The sequence below is a fragment of the Phyllostomus discolor genome, chromosome 3 (assembly GCF_004126475.2).
Source record: "Phyllostomus discolor isolate MPI-MPIP mPhyDis1 chromosome 3, mPhyDis1.pri.v3, whole genome shotgun sequence".
In the NCBI taxonomy this organism is placed as follows: Eukaryota; Metazoa; Chordata; class Mammalia; order Chiroptera; family Phyllostomidae; genus Phyllostomus; species Phyllostomus discolor.
The window spans coordinates 162,993,143-163,018,891 of record NC_040905.2 but is presented as its reverse complement, the minus strand read 5'-3'; the positions used below and the strand labels follow the sequence as shown (position 1 = coordinate 163,018,891).

At 36.4% G+C, this 25,749-nt stretch overlaps 1 protein-coding gene and 1 long non-coding RNA gene across 7 annotated transcripts in view; one reads left to right on the top strand and one right to left on the bottom strand.

The window, feature by feature from the left end:
- RFX3 (regulatory factor X3) overlaps positions 1 to 11,610 on the bottom strand; it is a 274,512-nt gene extending 262,902 nt beyond the window's left edge. For 4 of the 6 annotated variants that reach the window (XM_036021688.1, XM_028512691.2, XM_036021695.1 and 1 more), the window contains exon 1: positions 11,446 to 11,496. The gene's annotated coding sequence lies outside the window, so the exon portion shown is untranslated. The other 2 variants (XM_036021696.1, XM_036021694.1) reach the window with 2 other exon arrangements.
- A 142-nt stretch (positions 11,611 to 11,752) lies between these two features.
- On the top strand, positions 11,753 to 15,062 carry LOC118499686. Its single transcript, XR_004902194.1, has 2 exons — positions 11,753 to 12,690; positions 14,746 to 15,062. It is a non-coding gene; the product is annotated as an uncharacterized LOC118499686 (long non-coding RNA).
- The last annotated feature ends 10,687 nt before the right edge of the window (positions 15,063 to 25,749 follow it).

Sequence of the window (25,749 nt, the reverse complement as noted above, 5' to 3'; positions counted from 1 at the left end):
GAGTCATTTCCGGATTTCTAAATTAACTAAAATTGTACTGGCACTAAATACACATTGATACAATCTTCTAATCCTCATTCAAACATAAAAGCTAAAGGACAAAGCTGTAAAACTACAAGCTTATAGACTAATATATCCAATTATCTCTTATGCCTCTGCTAGAATGTTTTTGAATCAAATATTAGAAATAGTATTATTAACAGCAGCAGTGGTAATTTACTAGATATGCTGAATATGGCAAACTGGGTTTCTTATAATACCTATAGCCCCTAAAATGACCTTTTTCTCTAAATTATACTTAATCATTTTTCATACCCTAGTTTTCTCCATTATATGATCCTGCCCAGATTTACCCTCATTCTTACCCCATTCCTACAGGTTAAGTAAGGCGTTGTTCTGGGTATGGCAAAAACCTATTGGCATTCTTTCCAAGGTTTGTAAACCAACAGGCAAACTGGAACTTCCAAAGCTCACACATAACGCCTCACACAAGACTGTGCTGTATGATTTGGGAATTTCCAGACAGCAGTGTAAATTAACAAAACCACAATACAAAAGAGAGGTTTATATTACCCAAGAAAAAAGCTTTTACTTTCAAGTTTACCAAGGGCAGTAGGGCTGGAGGTAAATGAAATATCAGGATCACTACAATGACTTCCTCTCAAAAACTACTTTTATCCACGTCTTCAGACCATGGTCACTTGCATTTCTGTCAACATCAATAAATGATAGAGTCTAGCCCAATCAAAACATTAAAATACACTGCCTTCCAATTTCAAAAATAAAATCCCACATGATGTCAAAGCCATATGGTTCTCAAACCTTTGCTGAAACATAATCCACTTTTATTATACAGCTCTACTCATTCAACATTATTTAAAAGGCTTTAAATTTCAAAACCTGACAGACTTCTAAAAATAAAAGACAGATCAAATGCTGATCCAGCAATATGATATCTTAATCTATAATAAAAAAGAATTACATTTTTTGTTTTTATGATATAATTCAACTTCAGTATTCATGGGCTGTATTAACTAAAAGTAGTCTCTAAAAATTATCATATAATGTGAGGCACTATTCAAAATTGTTCCCCAAGTCATACAAAGATCATTCAAACAATTTAAGTCAAACATTTCTAATTTTCTCAGCCTCAGGAAAATAGCACTGGAGCAGTTTCTAAAACTGTTACACGATACGTACAACACAAAACCAGTAAGCAAAAATGGTATGAATAGATCCTAAGCACCAAGCACAATGTATATTAAAATGATTTTCTAAACATCTACACATACACAAACATACACAAGCATACACAAAACATATTATCTAAGCCAAATTCCATTTTTTCTTAACAAACCCTAAAAATACAAAGTGACTTTTTAAACAAAGTGTTTTAAAATGTCCTTTAAAGTATACAATATAATCACATTGTAAAATAAAGAATCTGACTTCATCTAGTGTCTGTATATTAATATTTCATGTTAGGTTTTCATTTTCATCAAAATACATACTGTAAATTTAAATTGGTAAAGGTGATTTTCAGATAACTAATATAGTATCTTTCCATATGTTCTTTATTGACCCTTATGCCTATACTTCATTAAAACTCATCTCCAAGACTGTCATCAGATATAATCAGTTGCCAATCAGTGAAAGCCTAAAGTGACAGATTATATACTCTTCGGTTCTTTAAAATGCCAGCCTAAACAGGAGTAGGAGGAAAATATAGATTCTTTTGAAAAAATACGTGTGTGCATATATGTATATATACATACACATAGGTATACACACACACACTTGTATACCCACCTAATAATCTACCCAAAGCAAAATGCAGACAGGTGGATTTAAGACATTATTTCTGTTATCTGGCACACAAACTAGTTTTTTCAGTACTCCTTTCTTCTATTGCTACCTTTCTAAAGCTGTGCATGACTAAACCACAATACAGACTCTTTAGAAGGGTTATTATCGCACATCCACAAATATACTAAGGGACAGACGTACAGACTTAGAAGAAAAGGATCACCAATATAAAGTCATTAAGAAGCCTATCCTCACAAAAGCGTATATACTAGGTACAGTACTACCTCAGGAAAGTAAAGAGATATGGAAAAAAACTCTGATCACCTTAGTCACTTCTGTCTCCCCCTTCCCACCTCCAGTCCCCACCTGAAACTCCACCCCCACCAAAATGTTGTTCAAAAAAAAACAAACTGGATAGAATATACAATGCAACAGTATTTAACAATGGAAACAGGATATGATTTCTAAATGTATCTGCTTCTTCCTGTCTCTCTCCAGCATCCTCCCTCACCCCCCACACCCCAACTAACACATGGCAGAAAGAAACTTAACCAAAAGAAGCAAAGCATTTCTAAAATGGCTTTTAACATCAAGATAAAATATGCTGATTGACACTGAAGAGGGCCAGATACATATTTAAGAATGCTAGTGATTGTACTGAAATAAACTAATGCTATTGAGCATTTGAATCTGAAAGTAGTTCAGGCTCTTGAATATGTTTAATCAATAATTATTCAAAAATAACTTTAAAAGCAGCAATAATTACAATCCATTTAACTTTCATATACTCTTTATTAGATTGGTGAAAAAGGTGAGATATAGCAGAACATAAGACATCTTGAACTAATGCAGAAATGCTTTCTTTCATAGTCTGCAATGCTCTAAAATCTTGCTAAGTCTATGTTTTAAATTAACATGAATGATAAATTTTACAAAAATGTACAATTCTTGACCAAGAGAGAATTTTTCTATGAAAACTGAATAAAAAGAATGGTCATCCAAGCTCTGGCTGGTGTAGCTCAGTGGATTGAGGGTGGGCTGAGAACCAAAGGGTCGCTGGTTTGATTTCCAGTCAGGGCACATGCCTGGGTTGCAGGCCAGGTCCCCAGTGGGGGCCACATGAGAGAGAGGCAACCACACATTGATGTTTCTCTCCCTCTCTTTCTCCTTCCCTTCCCCTCTCTCTAAAAATAAATAAATAAAATGTTTAAATAAGAGAAACCATTAAAATTAAGAATGTTCATCCAAGTATAAATAATCAGAAAAAAGGAAAAGCGATAAGTATTATCAATGAAAAACATAAAACAAGATTAGTACGGATGACAGCAATGCTTCCCAGAGCAGGTTCTCAAAGTACTCCAAGGCCCTATGAACTTGCCCAGATTGCTTGACACGACTTTAGTTCTTCCAAAACCACCTGAATAGCATGAAGGGAAAAAAAGCCAAGGTTTTAATAACTGAGGAAGAAGTGTTGAAAAAAATTAGATAAACAGAAACCTAAATTAATTTTTATTGCTTTTGATGAGAGAAAGCTAGCAAACCCCTCCCCTTCCGTGTCAAACTGCCTGTCCACATACTTGAGAAATTATATCCTGTTTTAAATATCTCATTGGTGAGCAACAGGCAGGAGCCCCAACTGTCAGACACTTGTCTGGAACACAGACATAGAGGAGCTGGCTGGTCAGGAGCTCAGGCTGTCAGACGCAGCTAATTCCTAAGTGGGTAAAGAAATCAGGGCATTTAGCCTCAGCTCCCATAGAGGCCACTGAAATGGAGGGACCCTCTGAGGCTGCCATAGGTATGGCCATTATGCTATACCTACACTCTGGGTATTCTTTGTTGTTCTTATCAGAATAAACAATAGGCAAGCAAAATGCCAGCCTTTGAGTCCATCTGCAAAGGAAACATCAATTCCTTTGTTTTTCCCTTTTTAAAATTGTTGTTCAAGTACAGTTGTCTCCATCCCCCCATCCTCCAATCCCCGCCCCCATCAGCCATCCAAAAACACCAATTCCAGGCTCCATGTTATTGGCATGTTTCCCTTTTTGCAGTGCCAATCTTATCAGGGAATTGTAGCCTATAAGTGCTAAAAAGGGCCTTAGAGATCACATAGCCATACTGTTTCATTTTACAGATGGAGAAACTGAGAGCTAGAGAGTTTAGCCTAAGGTTTTAGTGACAGAGGACCAGAACAGAACCTCCAGCCTCCTTTGGCTGGCACCTTTAAAGATCTTTATTTCTTAGCCTAATCACTCTCTCTCCTTCCATGTAACTTTTCAATATGTTTCCGCTCACCAGCTCATGGTACTTTTATTTTCAGGCCAGCTGCCTCACACTTAGTTTTCCTGGATTCAGCTATTAGTCCTCACCAATTTTTGTTTAAATAGGAAGTCAGGAACCTCTGATAGTCTTGACCAGGCACTGTAAAACAAAGGCAAACAGTACTGACTGGGTATTACAGCTTCTATTAAAACTAGTGAGAAAGAAGAGTCCAGGAGCTCAGAGTCAGCAATAAGCAGGCATATGTGATTGTGCAAACACAGTATTCTTGGACTAGACTGGAGTTTTAACCTAGAGTCCAGACCACAGCCAGGACTGGGAAGGGAAGGCTCTCAAGCAAAATCATGCTTGGGGGTTATATCTTTAGTGGTTCAATATTATGTTATTTGTTCAAAGGGGAAGTCAGATGTATAGAAACTGTTAAAAAATAATAGATTGAAATGGTGAACATGCCATATAACTTTACCATTGAAGTCACATTTCCTAGGCTTTTCCCAAAAATTCCTTTAAAAATATGTGTCAATTCACTGGAGAAAGGAAGCAGAGAAAATGACTGAGCTGAGCCTGCCTACTTCATATGTCAGGGCTAATTATCTATAAAACAATGTAAAAGGAATCATATAATTAATTAAACACTTAACAGAATTGGGAAAGATGGCAGCAGGTAACATGAGAGAGGCACACGAAAAGCCTGTACAATATACAATGCTTCAGCAAAGATGACACACGGTATCAAGTAAGTTTCCAACTGGAATGTATACATGACATTTCTAGTTTGAGAAAGATTAGGGCTATTTCAGATTACTCTAAAATGAGAAAAAAAATCCTTTCTTAATAAATTGCTTAAGAAAACTCTATACTGTAAATCACTAAATAGTAACTTTATATATAGCAGCCAAGTAAAATGTTTCTTTAAACATCTTTAAATTCCAAAGAAATAAAGCAAAGTTGATGTTTTCCTGTACAATTTCATATTACAAGTTTTACTGCATAATGTTCCAAGGTTACTATACCTCAAAGTTGGAAAATTATTCCAAAACTACTTATTGCTACAGGTATACCACTTCTGTGTACAAGTAGTGACTTCACACATTTTTCTACCCTTAGTAAAATAATTGTGAGCAATGCATTATAAAATTATAGAATAATTTCTTGATTAACTCATCTTGATACAACTATTTATTGCTATTGTTTCATATTGATGACTGTGTTTTGTATAAAGTGTATAAATAAGGCTCGATATGTTTTCTAATGAATTCATCCATAACAGATGTGAAAAGGAAAATATACATTGGACAATGAAGTGGACAATTATTAGTGTCAATCAGTGAAATGACAAGATTGGTTATCAAATGGTAATCCAAACCTGTGGTTGACAGTTTTAAGTCTTTATTTTTAAAAAGGGAGGGGGGATAACTATTTAATGAGCATAGATGAGTGGGCACAGTCTTTCAAAACTTAGGGCCCACTGGGAAGAAGATGATTAGGAGCATATTGAAAGGATTCTTAAATGGCATAAAGATTAGAATGAGTATCTTCTAGTATTCCCTAGTAAGAACCAATATGTACTGAGCATGTATTCCGTGTCAAATATTGAATAAAGCACATTACATGATTTACTCCCTTTAATCTTAAGAGCTCTTGTTAAGACTGATCCTATTTTTCAGATGAGAAAACTGAGGCCAGGTGAAATAACTTGTCCAAAGTCCCACTGCTAATTAGATTAACTGAAATCTGACTCCAAAGTCTGTGTTCTATACTTCTGCCCTTGATTAGAGCAAAACAGACCTATTTGATCCTCTATATATTTCAATTTTAACTGATTTGTTCTAAGTACATCTTCTATTTTGATATGAAATATAAAACTTCAAATATAAAAGTTTAAAACAATATCATGACATTCTCTATGGATATTTTGGATTTTTGTGGCACTCCAAAACTTGGATCCTATGCCTGATAAATGTACTTCATAAAAATATCATATTTTGCTGATTATTGTTAAATGTTCGATACAGTACAGATAAATCCATTACCTAGAGGAAAAAAAGTTTATATGATGTAACCATAATTTTCTAAGCTACTTGAGGAAGACAGTGACTACCACTGTTTCAGTTATGTATCTTTTACAGTACACACTGCTGAGGAAGGAAAATTAATGATGCAATCAAACCCCAAGAGACTGGATTCAATTATTCTCCTAAAAAAAACTCTCAATGAACAAATATTCAGATAGATCACTTCCAGTTTAGGGAATCTAAAACTTTTTAGCCCTGACCATTGTGGCTCAGTGGGTTGGGCACTGTCCCACAAAGCAAAAGGTCACCTGTTTGATTCCAGGTCAGGGCATATGCCTGCCTGGGTTGCGGGTTTGGTCCCCAGTTGGGGGACATAGGAGAGGCATGTTTCTCACATCAATGTTTCTCTCCCTGTCTCTCTCTCTCTCTCCTCCCCTTTCTCTAAAAATAAACAAAATCTTTGAAATAATAAAACTTTTCAGATAATAAAGCCCAATTAAATATTCAAACCAGGCTACTTCAACATCATGAAGTGGGGACTGCATTCTCCCTATAATTTTTAATATGATCATTGTTGTTGATTTAATTAGCCTGATAAATATTATTGCCATTTGTACTCTTGAGGTAGCTTTTTTAAAGATCACTCCATAAAAAGCGTATCACTACTCATGTCATATAAACATGTTAAAGAATATACATTGCTATGTGCTAATAATACCAAATTTACAGACTACAAAGCCATACTACCAAAACAGCATGATTCTCAAGTGAAACTAAAATGTTCATATGGAAACTGAAATACCTGCCTAAGAAGATGATGGATATACATGCCTATAGGACTAATGCTGACATTCAAACTATGTCAAAGATATCAATCTTGACACAGTTTTATGTTGTTAATATACATTAGTACAGAAAAAGGCAGGCTTTGATGTAAAACTGCCAATTAGGACAGTATATTAAATTTAAAATACATAGAAATAAGGCTATTACATGACTGAATGCACATATAATTAAATTTTTCTTTAAAACTTCTAATCAGTTCACATTCGTATTGATAATAATCTCATGTTGCAAACAGCACAGCACCCTCTGGTGCATCTGTTATAAGATATATAAAATTCCCACGCAGATAGAACCAGAGTAAAAATCAACCTTATAAATCAATGTTCATACTCTTTTATTTACTCCAGTACATATTTTTAAACATTAATGCTTAAAAACAATTTTCATGTAAAAAGGGCACTAAAAGCTTTATACTAACAATTCAAGTAGGTGACAAAATGTCTGAGTTTGAAAAATATTTAAAATAATGAAACAACAAAAACACTGGCTCCAACATCTATCATTCAAATTAAAACAATGCTATCAAAAACATTTTTTCCGTATGGGATGGCAAAAGTTAACTTGTCATGTTAACCAAATTTTACTTTATTCAAATCTTGTCTTCGCTTCTTGCTTCGGATGAATTTGACTAATTGTGAAAAGTGCCCCAGAGTACTTTTTCTGAAGTCAAAGGGAATTTATCCGTACTATGAAGGATTTTTAAGTGTTCTGTGAAAATCTCTGCAACTCATATAGCTTGAAAATAGAATAATACTCAGAAATAAAAATTATGTTAAATTACAAATCTTATGAATAGATCAAAACTTTTACTTTAAAAAAAACTTTTCCTAGAAAAATAATTAACTCCAAAAGTGTATTTTACTAAGGACAAAGCAAAGGATGCCACCTGCTTTAGACAGTCCTTTTGTGAACCACTGGAAGTCCCTAACACAATGCACTAGAAATGAAAGTGACACCTGTTTAAAGCAGCCATCTGTCCCTAACAAGCTTGATTTAGTCAAATCTATTTAATCCAACATACAGGAACACTATGCACCTGTGAACAGAAAGGAATTTAAAATCTGGTTTTTGATAGCCAGTGGGAATTTATAACAAAGAGTTAATGGTAAATGGTTACATTAGGGAAACTATTTTTAAGGTAACAAAGTAGATATTTAGGATAGTGCTCAACATAAAAAAAAATAACAAAACAAAACCAGACTTCTCATAATTTAAAGGTTTACTTTTTTGGCATTCTCATTTCTTTTAACACAGTCTCACTACAATAAGAAGAACAAACTAACATTCCTATTAGACTGTTCAGAAAACTTGGGGTTTTTTTTTAACCTCTTCCTACACATCTGATGATATATATCCGCCCTTTTGAATGAATACACACACACACACACACACACACACAGAGTCTTCATAAAATTTGAAAAACCAAAAGCATACTCTACCTATTTACTGATTTCTTTAGCTGGAAATACAAGGAAAGCACATACACAAAATCAACTTTCTCAAGAATAATAACATGGTTTACCAAAAAGTAACACACATCATTTAAATAATACATTAAATCTATCTTGATTTATGATTCACTCACTTTTAATTGCTAAATTTTAATACTAAAAATGTCATATTAACTTTGCTTAGGGTAAACATATTTTTTGTTTCAGGTTAAACTGTATTAAACTCATGAACTATAAACCTTTTGAGTACCTAAGCAGAGTACAAGACTACTTGAATACTAAAGGAATAAGTATTATTTTTAAAATTAGGTATATGTACCCTATATAGTGAAAAAAATATAGGATGATGCATCTTAGGAATGCGCTTTAGTATACTATATTATACACATGAATGTAATACAAAAATATGCCTAAACAGATCAATACAACTCGTTGGCCAAACAATCTAAAAAGATTGAGATAAGCATTATGACATATAATGAATCATAGATATTCAGCTACTAAAAACAAGCTACAAGTGACTCTTATTTAATACTTTTAGTGTTAAAGTGTGGTCACTGACTTTCAGAGATTTCTGTTAGTCTAAAAACTGAGAACAGAGAATACCAATATGTAATATAGTCCCTCCTAGGATAAATATCACAGAAAGAATAAGTGAAGGGGTAAGTATTTAGCCTTGTGTTACATGTTAAAATTATCATTTTCTACTATTTCTGCTTATTATTTTCTCAATCCATATAAATAATATTGACATACTTGAGCCCAAAGCATCTCTAACAGCAACTTTTATACCATATATGTGCTTTTAAAAATAGAAAACAGATTTCAATTTAACTTCTGCTCTCAAATCAACTTATGAATGAAAGTATAAATTACTGAACCTGAGATCACTGTAATAAACAGCTCAAAAAAGTTCTTGGACACTGCAAATAAAAATATTAAACCATAACATTATAGCATATAATCTACTCAGCTGAAAATCTATTATGTAAATGGCATAAGGTCTGATGCTGTCTCAAGATAGCAAAACTCCTATTAACTTCAGAGAGAGTTTATGGGACCCAGGAGCTTCACCATCCAAAAGTGTTCAGGCATTTGACACTCATCTGAACAGAAAAAAAAATACAAGTTAATATTAGTGATTTGCATGGAACCCAGATTGCAGAGGGGAGGCTGAATAAAATATAAAGGAATTTGAGTGCTCTGAGAGAAAGACTTTAGACCCAAGTACCATCCTCACTTAAAATAGCAATCACAAGGAAATGAACTGGAAGAGAAAAAAAATTTTTAACCCAACTTTTATTTTACAAAGTATTAGCCTTAATAGCATTGCAATTACTCAACCTGCTCATTGACAATCTCAAGAATAATTAATACTGTCACATTATTCACAGGCTGCTCTGTCAGGTAAATCAATATATGTTTACTGTTAGGAAGACTATTTAAATAAGCACTTTAAAATTCTAAATTGAAAACTTCAGTATGTACAAGTATAATGGTATATTTGTTTTAGCACACATTCATTATCAGAACTCTTTACTGATAATCTATTAATTAAACGTTAGAATGAAAAATGATCTAGAAAACAATTACCTCTAATCAAGAGCCCTACTACTTGAGGACTGATAAGTACTCAAATCTACAGAGAAAAACAGTTTTTTTAAAGAGACTTGAAAAGGAGAAAGTTCTCTCCCCTCACCCGGTTTAAGTCACTGTCCAAAGAAAGCCAAATATAAGCAAAGAATATGTTAAGTACACACATGCCTAGATCTTAACAACCATAAAGAAAGTGAAATATACACACGTTTCAAGTTGAGAAGCTTCATACATTCTTTATGAACAACTTGACTTCAATTTCAACTCTCAAAGAAAAACGGACACAGAAGATGAAGAGGAGAAAAAAAGAAACCTCTTTAAAGTATTATAACTGTCACAAATAACATGGTAACCTGAGTTCTCACAAAGCTTCCTCCTGTCCTTTCCCTGTGTGTTTATCCACACAAAGTCTTATAACCACAACGAAAACTGTTAACACTCCACGGTGGGGAAGGAGGTTCATCAAAGTGAAATGGAGCCTCACTCTACCCCTCCCGGCTCCACATGAAAGATAAAGCACTGTCAATAACTACTAGCCCAAGTATCACAGATGCCCCGCATCCGGTTTAAATCACAAGCACACACACACACACACACACATACACACACACACCAAGAAAGACAGAGGAGAGAGACTTTTTCAAAAATCTCTTTCCCCGTGCAGCGAAGAGGCCCCAGGTTTCGATGTGTGCGAGGGGTGTGGGGGGAGAAGAAAGAGGAGCAGGGAAGAGTGTTGAATGGATATTAAGACTGTTTGCAGCACAAAGAAAACACAGTTTTAAAAGAAAAAAGAAGAAGAAAGAAAGAAAACCTTGCAGCTGATGACGGTAAAAGAAGAGCAGACCATTCAGCACAAGGCACAGAGGGGCAAAAACGAAGGGAATGGGCGGTGGGAAAAAGTTCACCCTTGTATGAGGGTAAAAATAACAAAACCCTTAACAAGGCCCCACAAAGTGAACAACAACAACAAAACATCAGCTCTAGTGTCCCCCTTGCACATTGTTGTCTATTTCGGTTTTGAAAGAAGCAGGAAACAAGCAGCTTTGAAAAAGAAAATTAAAGAAAATTCCTTCTGCCTTCACCTGACTCGCCTCCTCAGACAAGACCTAGGAGAGAGCTCCACCGTCCGCAACGGAAAACTGGCTCCCTCTCCCGCTCGCCTCGCAGCCCCCCGAGCTCCCACTCCATCCCTGAAGCGGCCGTGGAGGGCCGGGGCCGGCGGGCGGGCGGCGCGGCGCCCACACCCCCGACCCAGCAGCGGCGCGCAGGGTCCATTGTAAACAAGCCCGGGGGACCGATCCCCTCGGCAGCGGCGCCGCTGCGGCACAGTCCCCGGTGTCAGGAGTGAGACCCCGCACAGCCACACTCAGCTCGCACACACGGACACACACACGCACGGACACACGCGTTCACACGCATCCACACACATGTAGAGACCGAAGAATATTCACCTTGGCTGTGGATTATTGTGGTGTTGTTGGTGGGTGATGGAGATGGTGGTGGTGGGGAGGAGGAGGAGGAAGAGGAGGAGGAGGAGGAGAGGAGTAGTTGTTGTTGATGGGTAACAGTCGCCAGGACTACGGTGACTATGGCGCTTGATTCACAAGGCAACGGTTGCTATAACTCACAAAAGAGAGAGAGAGGGAGAGAGAGAGCGAAAGGGAGAGGGAGACACTCGCAAGGGGAGGGGTGGGGGAGGGAAGAGAGGAGGAGGCGGGCCGGCGAGTCACCGGAAGGGGCGGGCTCAGTCCCAAGACTGACAGCCCCAGATCCCGGTCTGTGGGACAGGTGGCGAAGGTTCTGTAGCAGCTTTCTGAATAAAGATACTCAGAGATTTGGCAGAGCCTGGGGTTACCCCAGAGTCTTCTCGTTGGTTAACTACTACATGCTCTGGTGAGGCTGGACTGGAGGTTTAGGGGCGTGGTGCGAAAGGTACGTTTTGTCAAAGGAGACCTGCCAGACCCAGCAGCAAGCTTTGTGCAAAAAAGTCCCAGAGTCGCCAGAGCCTAAGGGACAACACAAGGGAGAAAAGAGTTAAGCGCAATCCCGAACACTTTCTGAAGAGACAACGCGAAAGTAGAACCTAATTTGAAGAGCGGCCGCCTACCCCGCCCCGCCTAAAACGTAATTTCCGGGGCGGAACGGGCGGAGGGTCCCGGATGTGGTGCCGCTACTCCGCCCAACCTCCCCCTTTTCCCTCTTTTCAAAAATCTCCGTTTCTAAGGTGCAGGCGGCGTTCCTAGTTGTATCCGCCTGCTAGTGCCTAGCATGCCTAGGCTTTTCAGGCTCCGGAACCCGCGCTACATTGGAGGGCCCGAGCCGCTTTCGCCCTTTTGGTTTCCGCGCCCGGTCCGGCTCCCGCCTTCTGAGGCCTCGACTCGGAGGAGTGCGGACCGCCAGGCGTGAGCGAGCGGCCGTGGCCGCCATCTTAGAGCATGCGGGCCCGGGGGCTTGTGGGCGGCGCGGGTCTCCCGCAGTCCCGCCGCGGCTTGGCGCGCGCAGTTGGGAAAGTCGGAGCTCGGCTGTCCCTCCACAGCGGAGAGGCGAGGTCACTATTCCCAGCTTCCCTGCGGGGCGGGGAGTTAAGTAAGCTGCAAGAAACTGCCCTCCTCGGAAGAGGTGATAGGCACAGCAGCCCCCCTCCGCGAAAGGCGCTGAGGGGTGGGTTGCTTACACTTCCCTGAGGTAGCACCCAGGTAGTTTCTTTATCTTTAGCCCTTAAGTAAAGTGCTGGTCCCGCTTTGAAGTTGACCCAGCTGGAATTTCAGCTCAACCCCGTTACTTGACAACCTGCTGTATTGAGACACACGAATGGCTTTCGTTTGGGATGGATGTTGTTAGCATTCAAGTAGCTATCGCTATAACCAGCCTTGGTATCCCCCAGCCTCTAACCGCTCACGGTCCCCAATCCTCTGCAGCCGGAGTCTTGCAGGCGCTTGCCCCAGGACCCTGTCAAGTACCGCAGACCTCCAGCCCGTGCGGCTAAGCTGCTTATCCGAGACAATAAATTACAAGCAGAACCTTAGGAAGTCGGTCTTACTCTTGAGGCTTAGTTTTCTGCACCTGCCAAATACGGGATTTGGGCCGACAGAAATTCACAGTACTGAAATAGGAAGAACGACCGCTACTGAGGTCTTACGCTGCCCTAGACATTGTGCTTAGTGTTTATTTCATTTAATCTTCACAACAGCACTACTAGGTACATATTTTAGAGAAAACAGGCACAGTCTTTAAAGTCAAGTGGCTTTAGTTTACAACTCTTGTGTCATGGAATATTAGGTAAGGGTATTTTAGAACCAACTATTTAAACAGTCGATTTGAGAAAGTTATGTGGTTGCCTTTGGTAATTTTGTAATGCGTTAAGAGGTTCTTATAATAATGTATTACAATGTAACAGTAAACAGTGGTGAGCACAAAGCTAAAGCCTAAAGGTTGCATGACCCGCCATGGTAATGGGCTCTTCTAGTCTCAGAAAAATGACAATGTGCTGACCAACAGCAGTTAAACTTCAGATTTGGAAGAGTAACTTCGACATACCTATGGGAAATAAGGTATGCATCCCAGGTGAAAGAAAACAGGTGGTCATTATGAATACTCACTTCATTACATTTGCAGATGGAGTCGTCTGTCCTTGTACTGGTGTGTGCAGCTCTTTGCTCACACTGCACAGCTCCGAATAGCTTTGCTTTTTTAGTCCTATTGTCTGCTGTAGTTGGCCTGTTCCTTTCCCCACTGTCAGCTGTTGCTTCTTACTGCTGTCAGTGAACATAGTGCTATTATCCTCTTCACCCTTTTAATTTACTGCTTTTAATCCGCAGGCAAGAAAACCACATAATGAAGCTTGAGCAAAACTGTCTCAAGAGTATAAATAAGAACTTGGAGGATATCTCCTTTAGAAAAAGTGTGTGACTTTTTGTGCAAGGACATTGTAACATCAGTTTTAAGCTGCTTAGAGACTTTTTTTTTAAACCTACTTCCTGATTTAGCCTATATTCTTGAGTTAGGATATATAGATAAATTTTCTAAAGTGAATTCTTTAAAAGTTAGGATTTATTTCCCCTTGTTTTAGGATAATTGACTATATGATTTCTACCCAGGATAAGGTTACTGTAATATGAACTTTTAAGTTATTACCACCCCACTGAATCAACAAACCAGCCAGTTCAAGCTATAGATTTGAGAGTATGCTGGGATTTGCATGCATGTGTTGTTTTGTGCTACAACTAGTTATGAGAGAACCTAGAAATATCTGCCTATAATCAGCCTGATGGAATCTTCCTCTTGGTCAATTTTAAGCTAGATACTTGTATCTACATAAATTGTGCATATATTTCAGAAATAAATTACTTGCTAAGACATCACAGAAAAGATCAGCAGTGTCTTAACATTTAGTGCCTGTTACAGTACATTACACACTGGGCTTGATAATAAAAGGTACCTAGGAAAAAACTATCTTTCATTCCATGACATATTTGGTAAACTGTCAATGCAGTAACTGTTTATTCAGTACATAAAATGGGCCAGATACAGTTCCTGTCTACAAAATGTTCAAAGTCAATACCTAAGAATTTAAAATTTTTTGTTCTTTGAACTTAGATTATTTTTGCTCTGAGCTTGGAATGATTGGTAGAGACATCAGTTAACCCGTTTGTATCTGAACCTCTTGAAAAATACAAAACCCTCATTTATGGATGGATTAAATACTTTGTAAATTACTTTAGTACATTCTTAAGGGTAAATTTCCTTTTCAGTGTTATCTATTGTTATTTCCTCCTGTTGATATCTACAAGAACTAATAAATAAACATCAGTGTTTGTTGAAGGAAGAACTGCATGTGAAAGGTAAAATACTGATGGGCTTACTTCCGAAAACTTGTATGTATGAGAGTTTTGAAATTAATGTATTAGTCTGTGGCCCCTTACCATTAAATTTGTAGTGAATCCTTTTATAAAGCAGAAATCACATCTGTTTAAAAACTTTCCACTTGATTATATTATTGGTTTTCTTCAATTGAGGGACATCTAGAGTCTTAATTCTCATGTGAAATAAATGATTTTATTTCAACCAATATGTATTGATTACTTACAACATGCAGAGCACTGGGGAATTAGACCACTGGATTAGTAATTATCTTTACTAGACTTGAAATTCTGTGGATACATATATTGGATTGACCCAAAGTTTGCTTAGTTTTTTCTGTATGATGGTTCTAGTAGTGCTTAGTTGTCTTTAACTTATTTTGAAACAATTTTGTTAGGTTGTATATTGTGACAGCTGTCATATCATTGTGCATTTACAAAACTTACCAAAATTGGTGAATTTTTGTGCAGACATTTTAATTTTGAAGATGGAAGATGACATGCAGCATTTTCAGTGTATTATGCTTTATTATTTCAAGGAAGGTAAACACATAACTGAAATGCAAAAAAAGATTTGTGCAGTATGTGGAGAAGGTGCTGTGACTGACCAAATGTGTCAGAAGTGGTTTGTGAAGTGCCTTGGTACTGTTGACATTTTGGCCAAATAATTCTTTGCTGTGGGGCTGTCTTATGCATTGGAAGATGTTTAGCAGCACCCCTGGCCTCTAACCACTAGAAGCCAGTAGTGGGAGATAGCCAACATACTCAAAATATCCAAATCAATAAAGTTATTGGTGAAAATGAAAAATGTGTCTTTTATTTTATGGAAAAAATGAAATGGAATTTTTGGCCAACCCAATACCAAAAATAATAGGGAGTGATAGATGCCAAGGTAATTCAGAACTATAGATAATTTGCCACTCTAGACTGCCCCCAACTCTACCCATCTCAACCCAAAGTATATTTTGGTTTTGAAAACATTGCAATTTTTTTCTGGTAGATTTGTCCTTCTATATTTGTTTTCTTTAAGTAATACCTACTAATCGTTTAATCAGCAGTCCTCAGATACATCCTTCCTTATATATAACTTGGAGTTTCATTTTTACCCCAGCACAGAAAGATGATAATAGAATTATAAATTGACTATATCTTTTCTCAAGATCAAAATATCTTTTGAAAAAAGCATGCAGCTTTTTCTCCTCAATTAATGCAGAACATTAAATACAATATTTGCAGCTTTGAAACCAAATAATTGGAAAATGTCTATAGTAGGAGGATAGAGAAACAAATTGTGATATATTCATACAATGGAATACTATTGAGCAATTAAAAGGAACTTACTATTGATACACACAATCATGGATGAATTACAAAGACATGTTTAGCAAAAGAAGTCAGGCACAAAAAATACATAAAATATGAATCCATTTATGTAAAATTGAAAAACAGGAAAACCTAATCTTTATTTAGTGTTTCCCTATGATGGCAGGGGTGATGTAGAATTTGTTGGAAAAGAACATGAGGGAACTATCTAGGGTGATAGGAATATCACCTGTCCATCTTGGTATTACTAGCTGCATGTGGCTATTAAAATCTAATTATAAATTAATTAAACAAAATTTTAAATTCAGTTCTACAGGCATATTTGTCCCATTTTGAGTAGCCTTCTGTGGCTAGTGGTTAGCAAGTGGACAGTAGAAATACACAACACTTCTATTATTGCAGATGTTCTATTAGAAAGTGCTATTGTAGATCTTGATTAAGGTAGTATTTACATGTGTGTTTACAATTATCAAAATTGAATATAATGCACATTATTATGCATTATATGTCAGTAATACCTGCCCTCAAAACTCTAAACGCTAAAAGAAGAATTTATTACTGTTTACTTACCTTTTTCTTAATATTTTCATTCAACACTACAGAGAAAAGGATAAGTAATAGGTAATAAGGTTATCCTTGGCAAATTTTCAACTCTGTGTTTAGTATGACCATACAGTAGGTAATGTTGATTTGCTGCTGAAAGAAATGAGTTTTACCACTTTTTAATCCTGATTAAATCTATAAACCAAAGGAATTGCTTTTGAGGGCTTAAAATGAACTCTAGCTGATTAAAGATAATTTTGCCTATATTTCTATTGGAATTGCAATAACTTAAACATGGTGGAGATTATATTATTTTCTTCTGAGTAACAGAAGTATTTGAGAGATTTTGCTTTTAAGTGTGACCAGGTTTAGAAAGTCATGTAAACTCTCTGGGGAACAGTTAACGTTCAAGGTTTTGGAGGTGGAAGGAAACATTAACAAATCAAGAATTAAAAGACTTGAATGATCTAATTTCTAAAATTCTCATTTTCATGGATTTTCAGAGATAGCACACCAGGTGAATTGGTTCAAAATACCATATATGTACACGTAATACTTTTGTGAAATTATGAATTTTTTTGGTGGAGTAAATGCTTACTATAAATAAATTTAATAGCTATTTCTATCAGCATTTCTTAAGAATTTTTTGACCCTCAAATAGATTTTTACAAGATAAACTTGAACTGATTTAGAGATTAATTCCTGTAACTTAATCAGCAATTAATGCTAGTAATTTATGCTGAAAAGTATTTTATTCAATTATTTTCAAAAAGTTATCTAAAGTGATTTTATTTGATCCAAAGCCTTCAACAAAGAAATTAAGTAGACTCTCCTTCTCCCTTTACCTGTATTTTTTCCCTTTAATGTAATGTACAGGCTGTCTGTGTAATGTACAGGATATCTCTCAAATGATATCCCTGAAGTTTCTGTAAGGCCATTATTCCTATATTTTTAAGTACACAAAAAGTATCTTCCCACTGGAACATGTCATATGTCTCATCCTCCCTACCCCTATCACAATACATTATAAAGCCTACAGTTAAATTGTTTTTCAGTACATATGTCAACTCTTAAAACAAGTGACTGAATTTTTTTACCATTCTAAATATTTTTTACCAACTTACTTCAGCCACTAATAAAGAAAAAATAAAGATCACTGACTCAAATTACATCCTGGTTCAATTCCCAATCAGGGCACGTGCCTGGGTTGTGGGCCAGATCCCCAGTAGGGGGTGTGTGCAACCACACATTGATGTTTCTCTCCCTCTCTTTCTCCCTCTCTTCCCTTCTGTCTAAAAATAAATAAAATCTTTTTTCATAAACCTGGCTTAATGTGAAAGTACTGATGAGAACTTGGTTTCAGAGACTCTGCAGTCCCATAGCATATCAAACATATTAAAAGAGAACCATTAACAATAAAATGGCAATAAATACATATCTATCAACAATTGAATCTAAAAAACTAAGCCAACAAGAAGAACACAGAGAATTATGGATACTGAGAGCATTTTGACTGTTGCCAGATGGAAGGAGGGTATGGGGGAATGAGTGAAGAGGTGAGGAGGTTAAGAAGTACAAATACATAGTTAGAGAATAGCCATGGGGATGTAGAGTACAGTGCAGGAAATGGAGTAGCCAAAGAACTTATATGCATGACACATGGACATGAACAATGGTTTGGGATTTGCCTGTGGGAGTCGGGGGTGTTAGGTGGAGGAGGACAAAGGGGAAAATTGGGACAACTGTAATAGCATAGTTAATAAAATATAATTGAGAATAATAAACATTGAAATGCACCCAAACAGCACATTAAAAAAAGAGCTAAGAATTTATAAATAGCATAATGGTAAGTACTGTAGACACCTAATTATTTGTTTTGACTTGCAGCTTTCTTTTCACTTTTTTTCAGATCCCCAACATTTTGAGAGGACCTTGAGAAACCTATAAGCCCTGAATATAGTGCTTGATGACTAAAATGGCCATGAAATATAGTAGGAAAACTGAATTTAACACAATTTGTCCTAGCTTGTTTTTCTTTCTTCTTTTGGATGGAGGAGAGGGCTATTAAGTAGAATATATAGAAATCAACTAACATAAAATTATAGTTAATTCTGGATACTAGTTTCACAAAGATCAGGAAAAAACAAAAAATAGAAAAATTATTTTCTAAGATGATTTAAGTGCACTTGAACTCAGTACACTAACTTGGCACTATAATCATTAACTAGTTATTAAATTATACATAAAAGAAACTAAAGACAACTATTTACAGTATAGGGATACTGTAGTTTTAAATGTGTGACAATAATTATAGACATTAAATATAACATTCTTCAGAAGAAATAAGAGAACATTAATTTGTGAAGATTGATGAAAGATAAGGAATGTTAATATGAATAATTTTAAAACATAAAAGTTCCTGACAAGGGATTTTTCATAAGTCTAAACTCACCTATTTTTGAAAATGAATAATTTTTAAGATTAAATTCTTGCTCAAATCAAAAAGATGAAATGTAAATTTATATAAAATAACCATATCATTTTCTTTCCAGTCACTATTGATTCAATGTCTCAACAGTGTAATACAATCCAGAAGATACATCAGCTTCTGAGGAACCAGCTAGAAAGATAACAGAACCGAATGATGCATATATATAATTAGGTCTAAAATGGAGCTTTATGTGAGTAGGTGTTCTTGCTGCTGACAGTAAATCAAGGAAGTATCCAACATAAATAAGAGTAATTCTTGGGAGAATATTTTTGTTAATTTTGTTGTAAAATCAAAACATTACAATTTATTAGCATCTTTTGAATAAGCTACATTCTCTTATTTGGCAATCATACTTGGAAAAGAACTATCCTAAAAGTTTATTGTAGACCTCAAAAGATATAATGCTTACCTGTCAGAAACAGGTGAGGTAGGCTGGCAGTTTTAACATTTTGAAAAGGAAGTTGACAGGAACCTTACTTAAATATCCACAATCTTAATTTGATGTCAACTTTAAAGAGTCAGTATAAAGGTAAGAGAAGGAGGAAGATAATCAGAAAGTCTAGTCAACAGAGGTGATTACTGTGGCCTTTTTTAAAGTATTGTGGTTTCATGCAATGATTTACTTTGCTTGTTTTTTCATTTGTGGAGAATGAACCACCAAGAAACTGTGAGGGGAGTAGTCCTGGAGGCTAAACATAGTTAAGACTTGGATTAAGGCCATAATATTGAGAGGATATATTCTAAAAACTAGTGGAAAGGAAATATTGACAGTTCTTGAAAATTACTGAGGGATGAAAAACACTCAATTCCCAGATGTTTATCAAGGACCTGCTATATGAGCTATAGTAGTTGTGGACACATGTGGGGTAGGATGTCCAAGGTAGGGAACAAGGAAGAGAGGAAGATAGAATTAAAAAAAAAAAAAAAAAACCACTAAATGTGAAATCTCCTTCCTGTACTAAATATCTTCTATTTGTTTCTTCAGATTCATTTGCTCTCTAATCTTCTTCACTCTTTCTAGAAGGCTGGTCTTCATGGACCACCACAATATTGCATTCTCCATGGTTTCTATCAGTGGACAGTACTGGTAAAAGATTGGGTGGAGGGAGGAAAGTGAGGTCACGGTATTTATTCTGTTTCCCTCTCGCAGAGTTGCTTCAAGGTACCTGTATTCTATCACTAAACTCCTCTTACCTTTGGTTTTACCAGTGATAACATCTCCCCTCTTCTCCAGGTTAATGAACCACCCTTTTTGGTTCCCCTACACCCTCAACTTAGTAAACAGACCCTTTGTACTTTAACTTTCCTCACAGTGCTCTTCAAATAAGATCACAAACTATGTATTACTTTCCTAGAGCTGCCATAGCAAAGCATCACAGACTGAATGACTTCAACGAATTTATTTTCTCAAAATTCCAGAGGCTAGAAGTTCAAGATCAAGGTGTTGGTAGGATTAATATTTCTGGAGGCCTCACTCCTTGACTTGCAGTTTGCCATCTTCCTGTGTCTTCAAAATGTCTTTCCTCTATGTGTCTGTATTCTAATCTTGTCCCTTCATAAGAACACCAGTCATACTGGATTAGGACCCACTCTAAAGAACTCATTTCAATGAATGTACCTCTTTTTAAATTTTTTAAAATTTATTGATTTGAGAGAAACAGAGATTTATTGTTCCACCCATTTATGCATTTATTGGTTGATTCTTGTATGTGCCCTGATTGGAGATCAAACCCACAACCTTGGCTCTAACTAATTGAGCTACTGTGCCTGGTCAGGGCATGAATTTACCTTTTTAAAGAGTCTATCTCCAATTACAGTCACATTCTGAGGAACCGGCAGTTAGGGCTTTGCCATGCAATTTTGGTGGAAAGGAGCATGATTCAGTGCACAAACAAGTCAGTCCAACAACTGGTTGAAAAAGAAAATAAATTAGAAAATACTGTCTCAAGATAATTATCATAGTATAAATACTAGGATAGCATTAAACTTACTCTAAGTGGAATGTTAGAAATGGTAGAAGAAGGGAAAATGTTTAACTGAGCACTGTCTTATAAATGTGTATATAAATTTTATAAACTTTTCAGTGGCAGATTAAAGTGGAGAAGCACAAAAGAAATTACATGAGCTAGGAAAAACAATCAGGTGTGGAGAAAGAGCTGAAAGCCACCTGGATAACAAAGTAACAATAATAGCTAACATTTATGGAGTCCTCTAACAGAGATTACCTTCTCCCCTAGTTACCTTCTCCCCTAGTTACCTTCTCCCCTTCCTCTATGATAAGAAAAGGACTCACATTTCAGCTGGACCTTTTCCACAAAACGACCTCTCCAGACTCTCTTTTCTGGTCTCTGTTGAAACTAGATGGAGACTGTGACTAAGCTCTGGCCAGTGGGAAGGATTCAGAAGTCTTCATGGGACCACATCTAAGAAATCTCAAGAGTTACCTTGCTTGTGTCCTTTGCCCCCTTATCCTTTCATCTACTTCTCCAACCTGCTGGTTAGAACAAGAATGCCACAAACTTGGACGAGGTCAATCACATAGGACAAGAGACTAAGTCTCTAGTGATTGTGAGGCTACTATACTGCCCTGTACTATCTGTGATTACACGAGAAAAAAATCAACCATCTTGTTTTGTCTCAAAGCAGAAATTAATCCTAGTTAATATGACCATTTTCTACGTGTTAGATACTGTTCAATTTTGTATGAGTATCATTTCACTTAATCCTATAACAATTCTATATGTAAGTGCTACTATCCTCATAAGGACACAGACAGAGACACTATAATTTCCCCTAAACAACATACCTTGTAGAGTTAAGGATTAAACCAGACTAAGAATCTGACTCCAAAACTACCCTCTTATCCACTATGTCAAACTGCCTCCCTCTTGTCTCTGATTCTATATTCAGCTATCTCCTATATGGGGAATACAGTGACCTTTGCAAGCTGCAGACTAAAGATGAGAATCATACTTGAATTTGAAAGACTGCTATAGTCATCAAGAGAGGGGAAGCAAATGGAATGAAAATAATCTGTAATATTTTCATTGATTATTTTAGCCTAAAATTTGTCAGTTCAGTTTACTCACAATGTCTCTTTCTAATTAATTTTTTAAAACTTTACAGAGTCTCTTGTGAAGCTCTATAAATCTAAAAAGCATTTTCTTTCTAGTTATCTGGCTGTGATCAGCCCCATAGGGCAAGAAGGTGTTTTAAATCTGTGCCACAAAGAAGCTTCTCCTTGGCCATATTTTGCCAGAGTCCTTCCCAGAACTTCAGCTGGAATAATCTTTGGTGCAATCCATGGGCAACATCTTCACTTAATGGTCAGATTTCTCTTGAGAAAGCCTCAGATCTCACCTATAAGTGGAACCTAATCAACAAAACAAACAAGCAAGCCAACTAGAACCAAAGACATGGAAATAAAGAACAAACTGACAGTGATCAGAGGGGAAGGGAGAGAAGAGTAACATGGGAAAGAAGGGGGGAGCAAGGCAAGGAACACAAATAGAGAACTCATGGGCACAGACAATGGGGGTGGGGATTGATTGTGGGAGCAGGGAAGGTAGAGGGTATAGGGCAGGGGAGAGGAATGGGGAAAAAGTCAACTGTAACTGAACAACAATAAAAAATAAAATTAAAAAAGAGAGACAGAACAGAAGTCAATCCTGATGGTGGCAGTCTCTGCTATACTCCCTTTAGCAGCAGAGTGCTTTAGGAATGTTACTGTGCTTTGTTAACCCCTCTCTGAGAAACTGAAGAAAATGGATTTTAAGGGCATCCTGATTTTTTTTTCTTTAATGTTTGGAAAGAGGAAAAACCTGGAACAGTGAACATTTTTTCTGTTCTCTTCCCATCTGGCCACTCAAAAGCCTTCAGGAATGCCATCGGTTCTACTGAGATGATATTAACACACTATAATTTTCTAAAGAAGGCAATAAATAAGGGATCTACTTATTCACTTTCAGTAAGAAGTTCTAAAGGCACAACACAGGAGGTGAAGGACCTGTGATGTCTCTCACACTCTATGCTTTCAGGCAATAAATAATACTGATTCTTAAGAGTGCTTTATTAGGAAGGGATTTTGAACCTATCCCTATACCAACTGAAGTTTTTAACTTCTACTCCTTATAACAAATTTTTACAGCTAACACAGATATTTGAAAAGAGCACTTATAATCAGTATTATGCCATCTTGGGGTAGAAATAAGTATACATTTGTTTTTTAAAAACAGCTTTATTGAAGTATTATTCCCATGGAGTAAAACTCACCCATATTAAGTATATAATTAGATAAACTTCAGCAGTCATTTGCACACACCACAATTAAGCTATTAAACATTCTATCACCTTCAAAATTCCCCATGGCTCTGCAGTCAGTCCTCTAACCCCCTACCTCACTCCCAGCCCTCACCCCAGGAAAACATTGATCTGCTGTCACTTCCTTTTTTCTTTTACTAGAATGTCATAAAAATGAAAACATACAAGATTTAAAGTTTGTTTTTTTGTCCTGGACAGGTAGCTCAGTTGGTTAGAACATCATCCTCATATGCCAAGGCTGTGGGTTCAATCATTGGTTAGGGCACAGACAAGGTCTGTCCAGAAAAAGTTGAATCATTATAATATAATGAGAATGGTTTGTGCAAAACTGATGCAACTGGAAGCCAAGGAGACTGGACTGGAGTGTGCATGTGTGAACAATGATGACTTCACGGTGCTAGTCAGTGGGGGTGATTGACACTGTTGAGTGAGCATGTGTACTGTGTGGCTGTTGCATTCAAAATGAGCAAGTAGAGCAACAAATCTGCATGAAATTGTGCGTGAAGCTTGAACATTCAAACGTGGAAGCTATTTGGATGATTCATTCAGAAGGCTTCCAGGAATGATGCAATGAGTGCAGCACAAACTAAAGTGCGGCACAAATGCTGCAAAAATAGTCAAGAAGCTGTTGAAAATGATGTGAATTCTGGAAAGCCTGCAAAAGCAGAACACCTGAGAATGTTGAATGTGTATGGGCTGCAATCAACAAAGGTCTGAGAACTGCATGAGGTACCAAGGTGCCTAGTTTGAAGGGGACTGAGGCATCATTGTTCTTTTTGCAATGTTTTGTGTATCTTCAATAAAAGTCTCTATTTTTCATATTACCTGGCAGGATCTCTAGACACTGGACAGACCTGGTACAACAATCACCCAATAAATGAATGAATAAGTGGAACAGCAAACTGATGTTTCTCTCTCTCTCTCATATCAATAAATAGAATAATACAAAAGTATTTTTAAATAAAAGGTTTTTTTTGTTTGTTGTTTAGGTATGGCTTCTTTTGCTTGGCAGGATATTTTTTGAATTCATCCATATCGTTGTACATATCAGTAATTCATTTATTTCTCTTGCTGAGTGGTGTTCCATTGTATGGATAGTCCACAATTTACTTTAAAAAATTTTATTATAAATCACATTGCTATGAGCATTTGTGTATGTGTTATTGTGATTATGTTTTCATTTCACTTCTGTAGATACCTAAGGGTGAAATTTCTGTGTCATATGGTATGTGTGTAGCTTTGTAAAAAAAAAACTGCTAGAATTCTTTCCTAATGCTTTATTATTTTATATTCCCACCAGAAAAGTATAAGAGTTCTAGTTGCTCCACATTCTGTCAATCCTTTGGCAAGGATTAAAACATCTTTTTAATTTTAGCTACTCTAGCGAATGTATGGTAATATCTCATTATGTTTTTAATTTGTATTTTCATAATGACTTATAATGTTGAGCATTTTTTATGTCCATTCATATATCTTCTTTTGTGAATTATTTTGTTCATTTTCTGAGTTGTCTTCTTATTGAGTTTAAGAATTTTTAACATAGTTTAGATACAAGTCCTGTGTTGGTACATATTTTGTAAGTATTTCTCCCAGGACATGGCTTATCTTTTCATTTCCTTAAAGGTATCTCTCAAGGAGCAGAAGGTTTTATTTTTGATAAAGTCTAATCTATCTTTTATCTTTTATCTTTTTATCTTTTATCTTTTAATTTATGCTTTCTCACTTTTTTGTTTTATCTAAGAATTAACCTAAGTGTACTTGCTTTTTCTCCTCTATTTTCTTAATAAAATCTTATTGTTTTAGCTCTTAAGTTTAGGTTTATGAGATATTGGAATTAACTTTTATGCAGGGTGTTAGATAAGGATTGAATTTCACAATTTTCCATACAGATTTCCAATTGTTCCAGCACCATTTGTTGAAAAAGACCATCCTGCTCCATCAAATTGCCTTTCTCATTTTGTCAAAAATCAGTTGTTCATACATGTGTGGATCTGTTTGGGTAGTTCCTATTCTGTCCCATTGGTATGTTTGTCTGTCTGTGCCCCAATACCACACTATCTTAACTACTATAGCTTTATAATAAATTTTGAAATCAGGTAATATTAACCCTATATTTCTGGGTTTTTTCAAAGTTATTTTGGATGCTCTAAGTCCTTTGCATTTATTTCCATATGAATTGTAGAATCAACTTGTCAATATCTACAAAAAAGTTTGCTAGG